The sequence below is a fragment of the Ailuropoda melanoleuca genome, chromosome 3 (genome assembly GCF_002007445.2).
Source record: "Ailuropoda melanoleuca isolate Jingjing chromosome 3, ASM200744v2, whole genome shotgun sequence".
NCBI classification, from domain to species: domain Eukaryota; kingdom Metazoa; phylum Chordata; class Mammalia; order Carnivora; family Ursidae; genus Ailuropoda; species Ailuropoda melanoleuca.
In genome coordinates, this window is record NC_048220.1 from 2454174 (window position 1) to 2467443 (window position 13270).

General features: G+C 37.9%; 1 protein-coding gene across 4 annotated transcripts in view; it reads left to right on the forward strand.

Moving 5' to 3' along the window:
* Positions 1–12238: 12238 nt before the first annotated feature.
* The window catches only part of LOC100463703 (immunity-related GTPase family M protein 1-like), a 32930-nt gene continuing 31898 nt past the window's right edge, over positions 12239–13270 (forward strand). For all 4 annotated transcript variants that reach the window (XM_034655810.1, XM_034655811.1, XM_034655815.1 and 1 more), the window contains exon 1: positions 12239–12464. The gene's annotated coding sequence lies outside the window, so the exon portion shown is untranslated. The remainder of the gene's footprint in view (positions 12465–13270) is intronic.

Below are 13270 nucleotides of genomic sequence, written 5' to 3' on the forward strand. Positions count from 1 at the left end.
ACCNCAGCTTTCTTTTGAGGTCCATTGGCATGAAAAATGGTTTTCCATCCCTTCACTTTCAGTCTGGATGTTTCTTTAGGTTCAAAATGAGTCTCTTGTAGAGAGCAAATGGATAGGTCATGTCTTTTTATCCAATCTACAACCGAGTGGTCTTTTATGAGAGCATCGAAGCCATTCACATTGAGAGTGATTATTGATAGATATGATTTTAATGATGTCATGTTGCCTGTAAAGTTTTTGTTTCTATAGATTGCGACTTTCTGTTCTGTATCACTCTTGGGGCCTTTTTACTTTTATAGAACCCCCCTTAATATCTCCTGTAGGTCTGGTTTCGTGGTCATGAAATTTGTCATTGTCTGGCAATTCTGGAAGGTCCTTGTATCTCCATCAATTCTGAATGACAGCCTTGCTGGATAAAGAATCCTTGGCTGCATGTTTTCCTCTGAAAGAGCTTTAAAAATGCCCCCCCCAACCCTTTCTCTCATTCCAGGTCTGTGTAGACAGGTTTGATGTTATCCTAGTAATTTTGCCTTTGTACATGAGAAATTTCTTTGCCCTGCCCACTTTCAATACTGTATCCTTGGATCTAATATTTGTGAATTGCACTATAACCTGACGTGGCGTAGGTTTGTCATGGTTGAATTTGGGAGGGGTCCTCTCTGCCTCTTGGACACTAATGCTTGTTTCCTTTGCTAGACTGGGGACGTATTCAGCTACAGTTTCTTCATATGTCTCTTCTAGACCTCTCTCTTTCTCCACCCCGTCAGGGGTGCCGATGATTCTGACATTGGAACATTTCATTGAGTCAGTAATCTCCAGTAACCTACATTCTTGAGATCGGATTTTTTTGAGCCCTGTTTCTGTTTTAGCTTTCTCTTCTACCATCCCATCCTCCAATTCACTAATTCATTCTCTGCCTTATTTACCCAGGTCATCAGAGGATCTACTTTTGACTGCATTTGATTCATAGCATTTTTAATTTCTGCCAGATTTGCTCTCATTTCCGCCCTTAGAGATTCTATATTTTCGTTAATATTTTTTTCAAATCTACACATTATCTTGACCATTGATACTCTGAACTCCGTTTCTGATAATTTGGTTATATCCATATCCATCAGTTCTGTGGCAGAGGCCACAGACTCATTATCTTTTCCTTACTTGGGGGGGGGGGAATTTCTCCTTCTTGTCATTCTGATGAGGAGAGGTTGCGGGGTTGCCCAGAGCCCAAATTATTGACCAGGACTCAGGCATTGTGCACTTGTTTTATAGGGACCTTAGGGATGTGGGCTTCTTGATTTTTCAGCCTGCCTTCTGGGGGAGGGGCCTGCTGTGCTGATACTCAGGCAATCCTGTTTGGGTAGAGTCTCCCTGTCCCCTGCCAGGGGGGATGGGGATTGGCACAATGTGAGCTGGTATTTCCAGGCTTTTGTTCTCTGGCGGCTTTCCCTGGAGGTTTTCTGTGGCTCTTCTGAGAGTCAGAGTAGCAGTGGCCAAATCGTAGCCTGTGTCTCAGAACAGAGAAATTGCCGTCCGCTCTCCACTGAGCTCTCCTGGCCTCTTTAACCCTGTTTATGTTGGTGTTGCTAAAATCCCTGCAGTGTCCCAGGTTGTGCACCCCACAGCCAGCGTTCCAGCCCTTACTTCCAGGGCTGGCACGCTTCTTTCCTTTGTGTTTCTATCATTGCCAGCCACCAGCCGCCCCTGCATGCGCTCCCGAGCTCTCTGTTTCAATGTGGTTCGTGTGCACTCTGGAGTGCCCGTTTTCAGGCTGTTTGAGCGTGTGCTCCTGAGCTCCTGGTATCAGACCGGTTCCAGTGAGCGTGCTGGAGCTCCGAATTTCAGTCTGGTCTCACACACGTTCCTAGGCACAGGGTCTCAGTCTGCTCTCTCAAGGGTGCCAGTCTGCGAGTCCAGCCTGCTCCCCAGTGCAGGTGGCTACCATTTCCCGGTGCCCAAGTGCAGAGGTTCCCTCCCCTTCCATTTATCTTCTGATATCTGTGCGCGGATTCATGTCTCCCCGCTTGGTACCTCAATACTCAGTGCTGGAGATGTTCATTTGTAGAGATCCAGATGTATCTTCCTATGTCTCAGGCTGATTCCATGGGTTTTCACGATGGTCTTGTACCTATACAGCTCAACTCAGGGGACCAGCTGAAAAAGGGGACTCCTACTCCTCCGCCGTCTTAACTCCACCCCTGTACAGATGCTTTTTAATTTGATGTAATCTCACTTGTTCACTTTTGCTTATGTTGCCTTGTTTTTGGAGTTTGATTCAAAAAATCATGGCCAAAATTGGTATCAGGGAGGTTACCACATATGTTTTCTTCTTGGACTTTAAAGGTTTTACATCTTAAACTCCAGTCTTTGATCCATTTTGAATTAGAATTTTTTTGTGGTATAATAGTCTAGTTTCACTTTTTTGCATTTGGCTCTCTTATTTACCCAATACCATTTATTAAAGAGATCATCCTTACCCCATTGTATATTTTCCCATTCTTCTTGATAAATAAATTGACCATATATTCTTGGATTTATTTCTGTGTACACCATGGTGTTCCATAGGTGTATGTACCTGCTGTTATGCCAGTAACATACTGTTTTGATTACTATAGCTTTGTGATATAGTATGAAATGAAGAATCATGAAGCTTCCAATTTGTTCTTTGTTGAGATTCTTTGACTACTCTGTTTTTTATGGTTGCATACAGATCTTACTATCATTTGTTCTGCTTCTGTGAAAATTGGAGGGGTTGAATTGAACCTGTAGACTACTTGGGGAGTATGGTCATTTTAACAATATCATTTCTTTCCACTCCATGAGCACAGACTATCTTAAATTTGTTTGTGTCTTATTCACTTTCTTACATCAATGTCTTAAAGTTTTCAGTACACATGTCTTCCACCTTCTTGATTAAATTTATTCCTAGGTATTTTATTCTTTTATTCTTTTATTAAAAAAGCAACCAAATAACTTTTGCTACTATTACAGATGTATGATATTTTTATTGATGTATCATTAGCATAGTGTTTATTAGTTTCAAGTGTACAGTATGATGAGTCAACAAGTCTATACATTTCTCAATACTCATCACTTTAAGTATCCTTCTAATTTTCTTTATCTATTTTACCAGTCACTGAATCCAACTCCGCTCTGGCTACCAAGAGTTTGCTTTCTGTGTTTTAAGGTCTTTCTTTTTTTAATTTCTTTTTTCTTTGTTTCTTTGTTTTGCTTGCTTAATTCTATATAAGTGAAATCATATGGTGTTTGTCTTTCTCAGTCTGGCTTTAGAATTTTACCCCATAGTACAGCAATGTTGATTCAAATGTCAAGATCTCATTTTTTATGGCTGAGTAATATTCCTGTGTGTGTGTGTGTGTGTGTGTGTGTGTGTGTGTTCTGTATCCATTCATCCAGTCATCTAAGGATGGTATTCATTTATTTTTTTGATATAGTTATATTTGGGATTGTGTTCTTAATTTGTGTTTGAGGTAATTCATTTTTAATGTACTTAAATGCAACAGATTTTTATATACTCATTTGGTATCTTGAAACTTTACTAAATTTGTTTATTTGTTCTAACAGTTTTTGGTGAAATCTTTAGGGTTTACTTCTTTCTTTGTGATTTGGATGCTTTTTATATCTTCTTCCCTGATTGCTATGGCTTGAACTTCCAATACTATTTGAATAGAATTGGTGTGGGTAGGCATCCTTGTCTTGTTCTCGCTCTTAGATCAAAAGATTTCTGCTTTTCTCTGCTCAGTATGAGGTTAGCTACAGGCTTCTCATATTTCACTTTTTTTATGTTGAGTTATCTTCCTTCTATACATAATTTGTTTAACACTTTTATCATGAAAAGACATTTAATTTTGTCAAATGCTTTTTCTGCTGCCACTGAGATGACCATATGATTTTTATCCATTATTCTATTTATGTGGTGTATTATGTACATTGATTTGCTCATATTGAAGTTATGCTTGCATCCCATGGATAAATCCCACTTGATCCTGATGTGTGATCCTTTTGATATGCTCTTTTGTTTGGTTTTCTAGTGTTTTGGTGAAAAAATTTGTGTCTATACTCATTAAGGATGCCAGCATGTAATTTTATTTTTCTTCTAGTGTTGCTGTCTGGTTCTAGTCCAAAGGTATTTCTGGCTTTGTACAATGAGTTTGGACATGCTCCCTGCTATTCAAAGTTTTAGAAGAGATTGAGAAAAGTTGGTATTAGTTCTTTAAATGTTTGGTAGACTATTCCTTATCAAGAGTCTTGATTATAGATTCAATCTCTTTCATCATTATCTGTTTGTTTAGATTTTTTTATAGGTCTTGATCAGTGTATGTTTCCAGGAATTTATCCATTTCTTCTAGAAAATACCCCATCTTTGGGCATATGAAATCCTTTGTATTTTTTTTAATCAGTTGTTTCCAATTTATTTATGTGTGCCTTATCTTTTTTTCTCAATCTAGCTTAAGATTTGTCAATTTTGTGTCTTTTTTTGAAAACTAGCTCTTACCTTCATCAATATTTTCTATTGTCTTTCTTGTCTTTAATGCATTTATTCCTTTTCTGGTGGTGGTTTCCTTCCTTCTGTTTGCTTTTGGCTTAGTTTTTTCTTCTTTTTCTATTTCTTTGATGTGTAAAGTTAGGAGATTTTTTTTGAGATATTTCTTTTTTCCTAATGGAGAAAGTTATCACTCTAAATGTCCCTTTGAACTGCTTTTTCTGCAACCCATACATTTTGATATGTGTGTGTTCATTATGTTTATTCCAGATATTTTTCATTTCCCTTTTGAGTTTTTGTTGGCCCATTGGTTGTTTAGGGGCATGTTGTTTAATATGTACATACGTGTGAATTTTCTTTTCAAAAACCTTCCTCCTAGTTTCATTAGTTACTGTGAATGTAAATGAACAAATCTTCCCATCACTAGACATAGGGCAACACAGTGGATAAATAAAAAAAGACTTATCTATAGAGTGCCTACAAGAGACTCATTTCATACCTAATTACATATAGAGATTAATAGCGAGGGAGGGAGAAACATCTGTCATGAAAATGGATGCAAAAAGAAAGGTGCTAATATAGCAGTACTTATATCAGACAAAATAGACTTTGAAACAAAGACTGTAATAAGAGACAAAGAAGAATATTATATAATCATAAGCAAAAGAATTCAACAAAAACATATAAGAATTGTAAATATTTATGCAATTAACATGGCAACACCCAAACATAAAGCGGCTGAAAACAAACATAAAGCAAGTAATCAATAGCAATACAATAATAATAGGGGACTTTAATATCCCATTTACCTCACCAGACAGATCATCAAAAGAGAATATCAACAAGGAAACCATAGCTTTGAATGACAAACGGGACCAGATAGATTTAAGAGATATATCCAGAACATTCTATCCTAAAACACCAGAATACACATTCTTTCCCAGTGTACATGGAATATTCTCCAGATTAGATCACACTTTAGGCCACAAAACAAGTCTCAACAAGTTTCAAAAGATCTAAGTCATATCATGCACCTTTTCTGATCACAATGCTATGAAACTAGAAATTAACCACAAGAAAAAATCTGGAAAGAGCACAAGTACACGGGGGCTAAATAACTTGTTACTACACAATGAGTGGGTTAGCTGAGAAATGAAACAGGAAATTAAAAAAAAAATACAGACAGACACTTGAAAATAATACACAGTGGTTCAAAATCTTTGGGATGTAGAAAAAGCAGTTCTAACACTTAAGTTTATACCAATACAGGCTTACCTCAAGAAGCAAGAAAAATCTCAAATAAACAACCTAACCTTACACTTAGAAGACATAGAAAAAGAACAAATAAAGCTCTAAAACAGTAGAAGGAAGGAAATAATATAGATTACAGCAGGAATAAATGAAATGAACTACAGAACCAATAGAAAAGAGCAATGAAACCAGGAGCAGGTCCTTTGGAAAGATCAACAAAATTGATAAGCCTCTACCAGACTCATCAAAAAAGAGAGAGAGAGAGAAATGAGCTCACATAAACAAAATAAGAAATGAAAGAGGATAAATAGAAAGTGACACAACAGAAATACAAATAATTATAAGAGGATATTATGAAAAAATATTTGCCAAGTAATTGGATAATATAGAAGAAATGGATAAATTCCAGAAACATGTAACCTCCCAAAACTCAATCAGGAAGAAATAGAAAATATGAATGACTGATTATCAGCAATGAAATTGAATCAGTAATCAAAATACTCCCAACAAACAAATGTCAGGGCCAAATGGCTTCCCAAGTTAATTTTAGCACACATTTACAGAAGAGTAAGTTCCCATTTTTATCAAAACATTCCAAAAGATAGAATAGGAAGGAAAACTTCCAGAATCATTCTATAAAGCCAACATTACCCTGATACCAAAATCAGATAAAATCACTAGAAAGAGAGAGAGGGAGAGAGAATTGCAGGCTAAAATCTCTGATGAACACAGATGCAAAACGCCTCACAAAATATTAGCAAGCCAAACCCAACAATACATTAAAATATCATCCAGCACCACCAAGTGGGATTTATTCCCAGATGCAAATGTGGTTCAATATATGCAAATCATTCAAAAAATCAATCACCATGGTATAACACATGAAAAAGAGAAAGAATAAAAACCATATGATCCTTTCAAATGCAGAAAAAACAATGACAAAGTACATCATCCATTCATTTTAAAAACCCTCTACAACTGGAGGAGATTATGCTAAGTGAAATAAGTCAAGCAGAGAAAGACAATTATCATATGGTTTCACTTACATGCAGAACATAAGGAATAGCAGGGAGGACATTAGGAGAAGGAAGGGAAAAATGAAGGGGAAAACATCAGAGGAGGAGGTGAACCATGAGAGACTATGGACTCTGGGAAACAAACTGAGGGTTTCAGGGGGGTGGGGGATGGGTTAGCTTGGTGATGGGTATTAAGGAGGGCAAATATTGCATGGAGCACTGGCTGTTATACACAAACAATGAATCATGGAACGCTGCATCAAAAACTAATGATGTACTATAGGGTGACTAACATAACATAAGTTTTTTTAATTAAAAAAATAAAAAATAAAAAATCCTCTACAAAGCAGCTTTAGAAGGAACAAACCTCAACATAATAAAGCCCATGTATGAAAAACCTACAGTGAAAATCACACTCAATGGTGAAAAACTGAGAGCCTTTCCCCTAAGATCAGGAACAAGACAAGGATGTTCACTCTCACTACGTTTATTCAAGATAGTACTACAAGTCCTAGCCACACCAATCAGACAAGAAAAAGGAATAAAATGCATCCAAGTTAAATGAAGAAGTAAAAGTTTCACTATTTGCAGATGACACGAAACTATATTGAGAAAAGCCTGAAGACTCCAACAAAAACCTCCTAGGACTGATCAATGAAATCAGTAATGTCACAGGATGCAAAATCAATGTGCAGAAATCCATTGCATTTTTATAAACTAATAATAAAGCAGCAGAAAGAGAAATTATAGAAATTATAGAAACAATCCCATTTACTGTTGCACTAAAAATATAATCTACCTGGGAATAAACTTAACCAAAGCAGTGAAAGATCTGCACCATGAAAACTATAAACTATAAAACCTTGATGAAAGACTGAAGATGACACAAACAGATGGAGAGATATTCTATGTCATGCATCAGAAGAACAAATACTGTTAAAATGTTCATACAGATTTATTGCCATCCCTATCAAAATACCAACAACATTTTTCACAGAACTGGAACAAGTAATCCTAAAATTAGTGTGGAACCACAAAAGACCCTAAATAGCCAAAGCAATCTTGAGAAAGAACAACAAAGCCGGTGGTGTCATGTCATAATTCCAGATTTCCTGTGATACTTCAAACTGGTAGTAATTTAAAAAGTATTGTATTGGGATGAAAATATACACAAGATCAATGGAACAGAACTGAAAGCCCAGAAATAAATCTAAATGTATATGGTCAATTAATGTATAAGAAAAGATAAGAATATGCAAAGGGAAAAAGCAGTTTTTTCAACAAATGGTTTTAGGAAAACTGGACAGCTACATGTAAAAGAATGAAGCTGGACCACTTTTTACGCCATACCCCAAAATAAACTCAAAATGGATTAACAACTTAAATGTGAGACCTAAAACCATAAAACTATTTTTCTTTGTTCTTTAGAATTCTCTCCCTATTACTTGCTAATCCCTCATTAATTCAACCCCCAGTCATAGTTAAATGTACAATTTATTGGTTTTGGTTTTTGTTTTATTTTTTATTTTTTTAAAAGATTTTATTTATTTATTCAACAGAGATAGAGACAGCCAGCGAGAGAGGGAACACAAGCAGGGGGAGTGGGAGAGGAAGAAGCAGGCTCATAGCGGAAGAGCCTGACGTGGGCCTTTATCCCATAACGCCAGGATCACGCCCTGAGCCGAAGGCAGACGCTTAACCGCTGTGCCACCCAGGCGCCCCTGGTTTTTGTTTTAAATTTAACTTTATTTTATTTAAATTCAATTAATTAACACATGGTGTATTATTAGTTTCAGAGGTAGAGTTCAGTTATTCATCAGTTGCATGTAACACCCAGTGCTCATTACATCTCATGCCCTCCTTAATGCCCATCACTCAGTTACTCCATCCCCCCACCCACATCCCCTCCAGCAACCCTCTGTTTGTTTCCTTGTTGAGTCTCTTACAGTTGGGGCACCTGGTTGGCTCAGTCAGTTGAACGTCTGCCTTTGATTGGGTCGTGATCTCAGGGTCCTGGATCAAGGCCTGTGTTTGGCTCCCTGCTCACTGGGGAGTCTGCTTCTCCCTTTCCCTCTGTCCCCACACCTGCTTGTGCTCTCTCTCTCAAATAAATAAATAAAATCTTTAAAAAAAATTTTTTTTAAAAGGGGCGTCTGGTTGGCTCTGTCCATTAAGTATCTGCCTTCAGCCAGGTCATGGGCCCAAGGTCCAGGGATTGAGCCTGGTGTGGGGTTCCCTTCTCCTCGTGGAGTCTGCTTCTCTCTCTCCCTCTGCCTGCCTCTCCTCCTGCTTGTGCACTCTCTCTGTCAAATAAATAAATAAAATCTTTTAAGAATTTTTAAAAATTTAAAAATTTAAAAAGTTTAAAAATAATAAAATTTATTTTAAAAAATAGTCTCTATGGTTTGTTCCATTAAAATTTATTTTAAAAAATAGTCTCTATGGTTTGTTCCATCACTGATTTCATCTTATTTTATTTTTCCCTCCCTTCCCATATGATCCTGTGTTTTGTGAAACCATAAAACTCTTAAAAAATATATGCTGTAATCTCTTGCATGTCTCCCTCAGCAACATATTTATGAATATGTCTCTCCAGGCAGGGTAAACAAAAGCAAAAATAAATTATTGTGACTACAAGAAAATATAAAGCTTTTACACAGGGAAGGAAACTATACACTAAACAGAAGGCAACCCATAAATGGGAAGATATTTGCACAATAATATATTTGATAAGGGATTATTATAGAAGATGTGTAAAGAACTTATATAACTCAATACCAAAAAAATCTGATTTAAAAATGGGCAGATGACCTGAGTAGACATTACTTCCCCAGAAGAAATTCCCAAGCAAAAGCATGCAGATGATCAATACATATGAAAAGATGATCAACATTACTAATTATCAGGGAAATGCAAATCAAAACCACAGTGTGATATCTCACACCAGTCAGAATGGCTAGTAAAGATAAAAAATACCAAGCGTTGGTGAGGGTGTGGAATGAAGGGAAATACCATGTACTGTCATGAGAATGTAAATTGGTGCAACCACTGTGGAAATCTATGCGTTTCATTAAAAGATTAAAAATACATAACAAGATGAAATCTAGTAAAAGGTAAAATCTAGTAATTCCACTACTGTGCATTTAACCAAAGAAAACAAAAACACTAATTCAAAAAGATATCTGCAGCTCTAATTTTATAGCAGCATTATTTACTATAGTCAAGATATGGAAGCAATGCAAGTGTGCATTGACAGACGAATAGATACAGAAGATGAAGTGTGTATATATACATATATATATGTATATACATACACAATGGGTTACTCAGCCATAAAAAATGAAAGCTTGCCATTTGCAACAACATGGATCACTTCAAAGGTATTATACTAAGTGAAAAACATCAGAAAGAGAAAGACAAATACTATACAATTTTACTTATATGTGAAATTTGAAAAAGCAAACAAATGAGAACAAAACAGACTATTAAATACAGAGAACAAACTGGTAGTTGCCAGAGAGGAGGTGGGTGGGGGGAAGATGAAATAAATAAAGGAAATTAAGAGGCACAAACTTCCAGTTATAAAGTAAATAAGTCACAGAGGTGAATAGTACAACATAGGGAAGGTAGTCAATTGTATAGTAACAATGCTGTATGGTGATGGATGGTGACTGCACGCCTGTGGAGAGCTTTGAGTAATGTATAGAGTTGTTGAAACAATATTGTGCACTTAAAACTAATATAATGTTTTATGTTAATTATTCAATTTTCAATCAAAAACTGGTGTGTGGGGGATATAAACTCCAGATTGGAGGAAAGAATTGCTATTTGCAGGGATCCCGAGAGTTTACTGGGCTGATGGTGCATCCCATTTCTTTTCCTTCTTTTTTAGAACGACAGCTTTATTGAGCTATAGTTCACATAGGTCTTATTTCTTAAGCTATCTGTCTTACCAGATGTTTTTTTGAAAAGACATTAATACAAATATTTTTAACAGGAGGAACTTTGAGTGTGCTTATCTAGAACAATTACCAAATAGCAAATGAAGAACCCAGGGTACAGGACATTGTGTAGAGGATGCTGCCATTTTGGAAAGAGGAGATAATAGATGTGCATATTTCTCCAATGTTCATTAAAAGGACCTGTAAAGATGACAGGGTCCCCTCTGGTATAGAAACTTGAAGAATGGCCATTGTATCCATAGTATACATCTAATAGCTCTTGGTTTATAAACTACATAGTTGATTTCTTTTCATGAAATAAATGAAAAAAAAAAAAACCCACAAAAAACAAAAAACCAAAAAAATTTAACCCAGAATATGGCTCCCCAGGATGCAGGATTGCTCCATACTCAGTTTCCACCCCAATTGGTTATACTGCCTTTCAGTTCCTGCACTAACCACCCAGAGTTAGCAAAGACTCCCTAGGTTTCAGGGCTCAGTCCTTGAGAAGACTACTTTCACTTCAGACACTAGCTGTACTTGGGTCAATTCCCTAGGTCACATGGATCTCCAACTATCTGCAAATTAGAGGGGTCCTGTAACCCCCTCAGGCTTGCTAATTGATTAGAATGATTTAATGAGTCAGGAATGTGTTATACTTACAAGTAGAATTTTATTTAAAAGGATACAATAGGGTGAGGTCTGGGAGGGAGTACACAGCTTCTGTGACTCTCCCATGCAGTCAGAGCACAGCACCCTCCCAGAACATCAGTGCAAACATCAACTAAGAAGCCAACTTGAGCCTTGGTGTCCAGGGTTTTGATTGGGGTTTCATTACATAGACATGATTGATCAGATCATTGGCCACTTGACTGAGCTCAATCTCCACCTCTCTTTTCCTCCCCAGAAGTCAAGCTGGACAAAAGTCTCCACCCTCTATTCACATGGTTGGTCTTCCTGGTGACCAGCCACTGACCTGTAGCTGTCTAGGATCCTGCCAGCAATCACTTCATTAGCATAACAAAGTCAGCAACCAAAAGTCAGGAAATTCCAAGGGTTTTTGAAGCTCTTTGCCAGGAACCAGGGACAAGGACTAGATACATTCTTTTAAGACTTCACTCCCCACAGAGTGTGGGCGACATGTCCACGGTTAACAGGGGGGCTGCTAGTGTCATTTTCCCAGGACTCCGGCCTGTGTTCTCTGAATCTGGATTCAGATTCTGTCTGGCCTGGAGCCTGTACCCTGGTTAGTGTGGCCTCTCAGATGTCACTGAGAAGCCCTCTGCCTGGAATGCTGTGCCTTCCTCTCACTCATGATGCTGAAACATTATCTATCAATGGCCATAGTGACTTTCAGTTTCACTTCCTGGCAATGCTGTGTTTCTCGGAAAAAGAGCCCTCAGAACTCTGATTTCACTTTCTGTTCTTGCAAATGCAGAGTTCTGTAATGTGACAGCTCCTTCTTACTATTGGCCATATTCCTGTGGGGGTGGAGCAGAGGCCAGAGATTACTTAAGTCCTGCCCGCTCCTCACAGGCAGTGAAGACATTTGGGGTGACAGTCAGCCCTTAAAGCTCTGCAGTGACCACACCAGCACACAGGACCTGTTCCAGTGCAAGGCCAGTCTGTGCAGAGGGGTGCTCCTGCTGTGGGCTGCAGGGAGCCTTTCATCCAGGCTCAGCATTTCCTGTGCTGCCCGGGGACACATTCAGAGCTCAACTCCAACACCAGAAGTCTCTTTTCTTTCAGAAGCTGGTAAGCAAGAAATCACTTTGGATTGAGTGCAGGTCTAAAAATAGAATTACAGATTTGTAAGCAGAAGGGTGGGAGAGACTGCATGCTCGATTTTGGGTACTGTGGATTAGGAAGGCTGAGGGGCTGGATGTCTGGTGCATGGCTTAATCCAGCTAGAGCATTTAACTGTTTGGGACATTTTCAGAGGGCTGTTGAAGAACAGACTTTGTGCCTGTGAACTGCAGAAGGATAATGTGAATGTCAGGGCTATCAGTGGATAGGGGCTTTTCCCCAAGAGCTTCAGCATCAGACTCTCTCCCCCCCATCTCATGCCTAACTACCTTTACCTGGGGAGATAATGCATGTATTATCTATTAATGACAAAATTCAAATACATAAGTTTTAAAGAGCCATTAGGTTTATTAAAGATTCATGAATTAGGCAGCATTTACCTAGCAAATAGGAAGGAGCTCCACTGAGCTGTAGGAAAGGAAATGTTTTTAAAGGAAGAGAGGAAGAGAAAAAGAAATAAATTATTAACAGGTCCTTTACCACTGTGAGGACATCAGCTTTGACTCAGGGCAAAGCTTCAGCCTAACTGGAAAACACACATACAGTAAGAAGAACACATTGATAACCCAAGCTAGGTGATAACTGAATCAAGACCAGCTGTGGGTGTTCAACTGTCTCTCAAAGGAGTTGTGAGTCCTCTGGGGGCAAAAATAATTTTTCCAATATAATGGGTCTGACAAGTCAGACATTGCTGGTAGACTGTTCCAACAATTTTATAGAAGCCTCCCTCCACTGTCTAGCCATAGTTTGGATCA